This window comes from Palaemon carinicauda, chromosome 36, assembly GCF_036898095.1.
Source record: "Palaemon carinicauda isolate YSFRI2023 chromosome 36, ASM3689809v2, whole genome shotgun sequence".
NCBI classification, from domain to species: Eukaryota; Metazoa; Arthropoda; class Malacostraca; order Decapoda; family Palaemonidae; genus Palaemon; species Palaemon carinicauda.
In genome coordinates this window covers 7,785,652-7,795,651 of record NC_090760.1, presented here as the reverse complement: position 1 = coordinate 7,795,651, position 10,000 = coordinate 7,785,652, and positions in this window count along the sequence as shown.

Below are 10,000 nucleotides of genomic sequence, written 5' to 3'. Positions count from 1 at the left end.
TTAAAATTTCTCCTTTTTTTACTCAGAATTAGAGCAAAACTGTTTTAAAATATCTCATTCTTTGACTCAGAATTAGAGCTAAAACTTTTTTTTAAATTTAAGTAGAATTAATTTATATTAAATTTAATCTATGCTTTCCTTCTTATTGTTTAATCTAAAAGTAAAAGAATTAATGTCAAGTAGTAAAAAGTATTGATGCAAAACGAATAAGCAAAACCAAAAACAATATGTATTTCCAACAGAGAAAAATAAACTTTCCACTGAAACCATTTTTCAACCCCAGCAAGTTGTCAAGATAACGAAGAAGAAACGAATAATTATAAATTTAACAACGGTAATTAGTTTACCAGAACTATAGATAAATAACCCCAGGAGGTTAAAAGATGGTTTAATGATAATTTTGGAGAGAGAGAGAGAGAGAGAGAGAGAGAGAGAGAGAGAGAGAGAGAGAGAGAGAGAGAGAGAGAGAGAGAGAGACCAGTAGCCCAGGCCATTAACCCCCAACTGTGATAATAACGCAAAAGAAACTTACCTTTTAGTGTTTAAATAAGATAGGTTAACGGTTTATTTTCACCGTGTTCATTTCTTTATAAGCCATTACTGTTCCCCCTTTCCTTCACTTTCCTCCAAGTTCCTTCACCACCCTTTCTCTAATGTTTCATTATTCTGTAGTCATTATTATCATCAGTCCTAAATAGCCTATAGTCCATTTCTTTTAGGATGCATATTTGCACCGACTCGCGGCGGTGCCCTTTTAGCTCGGAAAATTTTCCAACCAATCAGCGATCCGGAAAATTTTTCCGAGCTAAAAGGGCACCGCCGCGAGTCGGTGCAAATATGCATCATATGCATCGCTAAAAGAATGGACTATAGTCAAGTACAGAAAAGAGACTCTCTAGCTATGGTAAACCGCTCTTCAAGGAGGACACTCCAAAATTAAACCATTGTTCTCTAGTCTTAGGTAGTGCCATAACCTCTGTAGCATGTTCTTCCACTGTCTTGGGGTAGAGTTCTCTTGCTTGAGGGTACACTCGGGCACACTATTGTATCATTTCTCTTCCTCTTGTCTTATTAAGGTTTTTATAGTTAACTTAGGAAATATTTATCTTAATGTTACTGTTCTTAAGGTATTTTATTTTTACCTTGTTTCCTTTCCTCACTGGGCTATTTTCCCTATTGGGGCTCCTGGGTTTATAGCATTCTGCTTTTCCTACTGGTTGTAGCTTAGCAAGTAATGATTATAATGATAAAAGGCCTCAGACATGTCCCTCCACTCGGGTCTGTTTATGGAGTTTTTAAGCCAGTCTATATCCGAAACTTCCTTAATTATGTGAGATGGTTTGCGTCAATTTTGTATAAGGAAATATTGAAGAAACTTGTTACAAAGGAATTCATGTGTTCAACTATTTAATTGGCAAAATGTAAATATTGTATTTTGTTATTTTAAATAAAAGTTGAAAAAAAAAAAAGTTCGTCAATCTCTAAGGACCCATTTTGATTTTCTTAATGTCTATCTATGATTATTATCACCACTTGAGATGGTATATTCTGAAAACTAACAAGAAAAGGACTTGGTGTATGAGGTATCAAAGAGCTATTCTCTTAAGTTTTAGTGTGCGCTTCAGTAGAGCTCAGACCTATGTCGCGGCAGCTTTATTTCTCGACCTTTTGCTAGACCTTGACCTTGACCTTTGACCTTAACATGTACTAATTGGCGTGTATTTTCATACTCTCAAATATGAACCAAGTTAGAAGTCTGTGACAACGATGTCCAAAATTATGGCTGATTACGTGAATTGGACATTTTGCTTGACCGTGACCTTGACTTTTGGCCCTGATCTTCCAAAATTTAATAATTTCCAGCTGTTTACATAGAAGTTATTCCCTACAAGTTTCATTACTCTCCGATTAAAATTGTAGCCAGGAAGCTGTTCACAAACAAGCACACACACAAACACGGGGTAAAACATAACCTCCTTCCAACTTCGTTGACGGAGGTAAAAACTGGAGTCATTTAACTCATTAACAATCCCCTTGTTGTTTTCCTTCTAATCTAAAGATTAAATTAAGGAGAAAATTCAAATATTCCTTTAAGTCTTCAAAGCATGAATTAAAAATCATAATCCAATGAGATCAAAGACTGTCTGTTTTGCATATTAGATATTTAAAAAAATATAAATGTAAATGATCGAATGACGTATACAGTGAATATTATTTTCAATAAGGAAGTCACGGGAAGAAAGCTATTTCGAAATACATAAAAAAAAAAACCACTTCAAACATCCCTCATCAGGCAATATTACGAAATCAAAGAAGCTGACCATTACAGAGTCGCGGCAACTCCTAGCAAACATAAATAAATAAACGCATAAAGTGATAAAGGAACTTTATAAGATAGGGGAGGGAAATGCGAAGAGAAGGATCTATATAATATCGAAAAGAAAGCAATGAACATTCCTCTCTAATCAGTAAGCACGTCGAAGGGAAACCAGCCAACCAACCAAAACACGAGAAGAAGAAGAAGACGACGAAGCGGCGTCCTTCTTGGGCCACCGCTTGGTCCTTGTTTGTTTACCAAACACTAGAGGGCGCCACTTATTGGCGTCTGAGTGCCACTACCTGTAGAAGTACTCTTGTTTAGAAACTGACAGGTAGGAGCTATTGTTATAATGGGGGCAGCGGCGATAGAGTGGATGATTGGCCTGGATGGAGGAGGTAGCTATTGTTGTGATGGTGCCTGTGTTGATAAAATAAATTATCTGGAGGAGATTTAAGTGTTGGCTGGCCGTAATGCAGGCAGCCAAGATGAAGAGGCTTTATTTTCTTGCAAGAGTGCAACTGATGGTGTTAGGTAGTTCTGATGTTGCTTTTTATTCACTGCTTATTGATTTATTTATGTACGGTCTGTTTTATTCCTTTCCTTGTTTTTCGTAAATATCTTAAAACAACACACTTGATTTTGTAGTTTATTTCCTTATTTTCTTTCCTCACTGGGTTATTTTCCTTGTTGGAGCCCTTGGGATTATAACATCCTACTTTTCCAACTATGGTCGTAGCTTAGCAAACAACAACAACAACAACAATAACAACAACTAACTCACTGGGTTATTTTCCTTGATGGAGCCCTTGGGCTTATAACATCCTACTTTTCCAACTATGGTCGTAGCTTAGCAAACAACAACAACAACAACAACTAACTCACTGGGTTATTTTCCTTGATGGAGCCCTTGGGCTTATAACATCCTACTTTTCCAACTATGGTCGTGGCTTAGCAAACAACAACAACAACAACAATAACAACAACCAAAAATAATAATAATAATAATAATAATAATAATAATAATAACAGTTCTCAGCAGGCAACTGGTGGTGTATGTAGTTCTATTTATACTTATTCACTACGTATTCATTCGTTCATGTATCGATAACCTTTATAAATATTTTTTCCTTTCCGTGCTTTTCACAAATATATAAATATCAAATTACATCACACTTGATAAAGATTTTCTAATGACTTGTTTATGTTTAAAGGCTAATAATATCCTTACCACCCCACGCAAAGAAAATTCATTAATGCCCATCTGAAGTCTGAATAATTCCGAAGAACTGCGAAAATTTCATAGAACATTTTCGTAAAAATCTAAGATAATCTCCATGAATTTTATATAGGTGTATAATTTCAAGTTACACCTTTCATCAACAAATTGAAAAGAGTATAATGCTCGCATAGCATACGCGAAATGATATATAATAAAACAGAAACCTAAAGATTACATTAAAACTCACCACAACTCTCTTCTTAAAGGATATTGAACATAACAATGGAAATCTAATATTTTCCTAGATCCTTTGAGACTGTACCAACCGTGTGTCACACGATATCGTACATAGTTCATTTTGTGTATATATTACTTGTATCTTCGCTCTCCCCTCGCACTAAAAAGAACCTGAAAAAACATGTCTGTTTTTCTCATCAGTAACGGTGTTGATTTTAAACATGAAAATTCTTGTTGGCTCCAGCTTTTGTATAAAAAGGAGAGTGTTCTATAATAAACTCATTCAGTTGCTTTCATACTGCCTTTGAGTCACAACCTTCTCTCGGTCCGTCACATTGGTGACCCCGGAGTGCCCCCCCCCCCATACACACACCGTTACTATGACGCCGTCAACGCATACCGTCTGCAGCAGTACTCGCCGTCGCCAGCCGCTGTCAGAAGTAGATGCAATCCTAACGTCCTCCTCACGATTCCTAATGTTCGAATTCACAACTAAATGTCAAACTTAAATATTTTTTCACTTTCCTCAATATCACATTACACACTGTTTTTATCTGTACTGCGAGCCTAGGCCTTCCTAATTTTCATTCTGTTAATATTCTTCTGAATTGTTGCAGACAACTGATTCCACTGATAGGCTGAAAGCCTACCTGGGAGTGGAAGTGAAGTGATGTTGCAGATCAAAGATTAATACTTGAATTTTTTCTATACGTCTAATGGTCTCTTGTCTTTTATTACAAGTTGCAGGACTCCTTAATAAATTTTTTACTCTACTGTACTAGTTATTAGTGAAATTTATTATAATTGAAAAGGTCAAGTCAAAACTGCTAATTCTATATCAGCATCAGAATGAAAGCCAAGTAATAAAATTTTTTTTCTTAATTATCTATCCTCAAAACACTGCCAGGAACATTAAAAACCATAACCCTTCCTACAAATCATTATAATAATAATAATAATAATAATAATAATAATAATAATAATAAGAGAGATTTTACCCAAGGTATTTCTTCTCATTTTCAAGAAACATTTTCAAGACCTAATCTGAGGTAGGAGTATTCATGTCTCTTTTACCATAATATCAGAATGTCTTTCGTGGTCTCATGATCACAGATAATTTTATCGTTCTGTTAATTATTATTATTATTATTATTATTATTATTATTATTATTACTTGGTAGGCTACAGCCCTTGTTGGAAAAGCAGGATGCTATAAGCCCACAGTCCCCAACAGGGAAAATAGCGCAGAGAGGGAAGGAAGCAAGGAAAAATAGAGGAAGAGAAACAATAGTCCATTTCTTTTAGAGAGTCATATTTGCACCGACTCGCAACGGTGCCCTTTTAGCTCGGAAACGTTTCCTGCTATCTGATTGGTTAGAATTATCTTGTCCAACCAATCAGCGATCAAGAAACATTTCCGAGCTAAAAGGGCACCGCTGCGAGTCGGTGCAAATATGACTCGCTAAAAGAAATGGACTATAGATAGCATATGTATCAGTTTGCATTCTAAGACCCGTTTTCACTAGGGGGAATTCTTCAAGCTTCCTCAGAAGGATGAACATTCTTGTTCCAAACACCAAACTTTAGTATAAAGCCGTTTCCTTGAAGTTAATCTAGAAGCAATGTCTACTGTAACGTTTATCATCATATCCTACGCCTATTGACGCAAAGGGCCTCGGTTAGATTTCCTCAGTCGTCTCTATCTTGAGCTTTTAATTCAATACTTCTCCATTCATCATCTCCCCCTTCGCGCTTCATAGTCCCCAGTCATGTAGGCCTGGGTCTTCCAACTCTTCTAGTGCCTATGGAGGCACAAGAAGTTTGGTGAATGCCATGTAGCGTTTATACTGCTGAAAAAACTTCCACAACTTGTGTTGTTTCATACACTTGCACGGTACTTAAGCAGAGATAATTTTCAAATTTCACAGAAGCTTAAAAGACAATAAATACTTCTTTAAACAAATAAACAAACATGATATTCTAAAAGGTTTGTCTTTCGAATATTTTCGACCATCTTTTTCTAAAAAAAAAAAAAAAAAAAGGGCAAACCATTGGGTACATCTTACCTAATATCACTTCACATAAAATTGGGTACTGAAGATCCTCACCTTATTCTCGGAGTCTATGCCTATCTCTCACATAGGGACCCATTCTATCATCCTCAAAATACGAGGAGCTGAAGAGCTGTTCCTACTGCTAAAGATTTTCGCGTCATATTTGAGATTTTTTATCATCATCTCGGTGCTCTGTAAAAAAAAAATACATAAGATAGGAACACAAAAACTAAAAGAAATTAGCTGTTGATTCTTAAAAGAAACCAAAACTGCAAAGCTAAGAAATTGAGATGAATTCAAATTTAGTGAGAGATTCTTTTTTTTTTATTCTAATTTCTTTCATTTCCCAAATTTTCAAAAACAAAAAAATACATAAGATAGGAACACACAAAGTAAAAGAAATTAGCTGTCGATTCTTAAAAGGAACCAAAACTGCAAAGCTAAGAAAATGAGATGAATTCAAATTTTGTGAGAGATTTTTTTTTTTATCTAATTTCTGTCATTTCCCAAATTCTCTAAGCCTGTAAAAAAAAATACATAAGATAGAAACACACAAAGTAAAAGAAATTAGCTGTCGATTCTTAAAAAGGAGCTAAAACAGCAAAGCAAAGAAATTGAGATGATTTCAAATTTTGTGAGATTTTATTTTTTTATTTTGTTATTTCTGTCATTTCCCAAATTTTCTAAGCCTTGGAAGTTTAGGGACATTTCACACGACATAAAATGAGCTGTTGGAACTTCACGCCCAGAGATGACGTTAAATTAAAAATTTAAATTAAGTTGGTAAATTATATCATTAGATAAACTACTATATTTGAAAATATTTCTATAGGAGCAATATTTATCAATAATAACAAGGCAAAGGAAAATTAGAGTAAATCGGAAATGATATTATTAATTTATAATAAGTAACCTAACACGTATATCTGATATTAAAGGATAATTTATACAATAAGAATATACAGTACAAATCCATATGACATTAAGGAATAAAAACGAAAAAGAAAAGAATATGAACTTATTGATGAAAACCTATATTCATTTACTGAGATCAATAGGTAATATTTTACAATTACTTCAATCTCGACGTCTTGAGCAATCACGTCAAATGATGCAAGCACACACTCACGCAAACACACACATATACATACATACAAACACACATACATACATACACACATATATCTATCTATCTATCTATATATATATATATATATATATATATATATATATATATATATATATATATATATACTGTATATATCGTGTACATACATACACACACATATATCTATCTATCTATCTATATATCGTGTACATACATACACACACATATATCTATCTATCTATCTATCTATATATATATATATATATATATATATATATAGATAGATAGATAGATAGATAGATATATGTGTGTGTATGTATGTACACGATATATAGATAGATAGATAGATAGATATATGTGTGTGTATGTATGTACACGATATATAGATAGATAAATAGATAGATATATATCAATATATATATATATATATATATATATATATATATATATATATATATATATATATATATATCGTCAACCGTTGCTAGTCCACTGCAGGACAAAAGGCCTCATAGACATGACCTTCACACGCGTCTGTTTATGGTCTTTCTATGCCAGTCTATAGCCGCAAATTTTCTTAGCTCGTCAATTCATCGTTTTCACTTCCTTTCCCTACTTCTTTTATAATCTTTGGGCATCCATTCTGTTATTCTAAAGGTACATCTATTATCTGTCATTCTCATAATATGTGCTGTCCATGTTCATTTTTTTTCCTCTTACATGTTGTTAGAATAGCCTCTACTTTAGTTTGTTCTCGTATCCATGTTGCTGTTTTCTCTTTTTCTGTCAGTCAGTGTGTGTGTGTGTGTGTATGTATGTATGTATGTATGTATGTATGTATGTATGTATATATATATATATATATATATGTATAAGTATATATATATATATATATATATATATATTATATATATATATATATATGTAAATATACATACATATATATATGTATGTATATATATATATATATATATATATATATATATATACATATATATATATATATATATATATATATATATATATATATATATATATATATATATTACATACGTACATATACACACACACACACACACACATATATATATATATATATACACATCTATATATATACAAATATATATATATATACATATATATATATATATATATATATATACATACATAAATACTTTTTGATACTGGTCTTTTCAGAAAAAAAACAACATTAAAGATGTCTTCAATAAAAAGACAATTTACAAACACACATATTTTATCTCTCCCATAACCTTAAGTCATCTATATTTCGATCCAACACTTCCCCCCATAATAAGATTATCCATATAATCCCCCCCCCTACCCAGCCCCGCCCCCCTCCCCGGGAACCCCCCAAAAAACAACCCTTTCTCCCACGAGAGAAATCGTCGAATCAAAGTGATGTCCGCCAAGGCAACAATGGCATAATCCTGCATAATAAAATATGCGTAGATCAAAGGGAGCCGCGTGGGATCTACACACAGCACAACCCCTTCCAAGAAGGACGCCGTAACCTCTCTGACGGAGGGAAACCCCCCGCGAGGGGCACCGCCAGGACCCCGCACGGACGCAACACTCCCGCCCCGCAGAGCTTTTATGCCACCGAGGCGCGCCTTCGCCCGTCCGAATGACCCCCATAACCGACACAAAAGACTCCTGACGGGGACTCCTCCAGAAGTCGTGGGGCGAGGCGGTGAAGGATGAGCCATAGTGCCTTCCTGGAGGGCCCGCAGCGGGGCGCCGTGATAGGGGCCTTTAAGGAATGTTGTCGATCCTACGCGTATTTTTACGACGGAGGCAAAGGATGCAATGGCAATGAGTCCTTCGCCAATGTTGTTCGCGGGAAGCCCCGTTGACGTTTACGGTGTGTTCCCCCACAAAGGACGGCCAGGCTTAGGAGACAGTTACTGCCCCGCAAATCCTCCGCGGAGTATCACTTATCCTCGGGCTTCTCCAAGGGGCATCGGCAACAGGTACTGCAGCATTAAAGAAGCGATATTCGCGATCTTTTAAGACCCGTCACAATGAAAATACCCATTCAAAAAAAAAAAAAAAAAAAAAAAAAAAAAGTTTTTTTTCCTCAATGTCTTTTCGTACCATAAGGAAATTTGCAAGATAGTTGGTGATGTTCTCCATGTATGGATGGACGGTAATTGTGTGGATGTATTGTGTGTTTGTGGGCGTTAGATGGGTTTAGCATCAATGATGGGTGCATTTTCCAATCACCTTGGATGTGTGGAGATTTTGTGAGTGTATGGGGTGTTAATGTATGGGGATTATGTGAGTGAGTGTTTAGGTTGTTAATATATGGAGATTTTCTGAGTGAATGTATAGGTTGTTAATATATAAGAGATTATGTGAGTGACTGTATAGGTTGTTAATGTATGGAGATTATGTGAGTGAGTGAGTCTTTTCATTATTTAAGTTTTTTATATAATGATAACTTTAAAAACATGAACACAGAATGAACATTGTTGCGCAAGTTCATGCATCTGTAAAAAGCAATGTGTATCTGATGATAGTAAAAAAACGGGAATGAATAATATATCTTGATTACTAATATCAGTAAAAACTCTCTCTCTCTCTCTCTCTCTCTCTCTCTCTCTCTCTCTCTCTCTCTCTCTCTCTCTCTCTCTCTCTACAAAAACTTAAAGGAAACTTTACAGCATCTCTCTCTCTCTCTCTCTCTCTCTCTCTCTCTCTCTCTGGATCTTTACAAAAACTTAAGGGAAACTTTACAGCAACTCTCTCTCTCTCTCTCTCTCTCTCTCACTCTCTCTCTCTGGATCTTTACAAAAACTTAAGGGAAACTTTTAACAGCATCTCTCTCTCTCTCTCTCTCTGGATCTTTACAGAAATTTAAGGGAAACTTTACAGCATCTCTCTCTCTCTCTCTCTCTCTCTCTCTCTCTCTCTCTCTCTCTCTCTCTCTCTGTGGATTTTTTCAAAAACATAAAAAACGTTTACAGCATCTCTATTGCACAAGTCTCTCTCTCTCTCTCTCTCTCTCTCTCTCTCTCTCTCTCTCTCTCTCTGTGGATTTT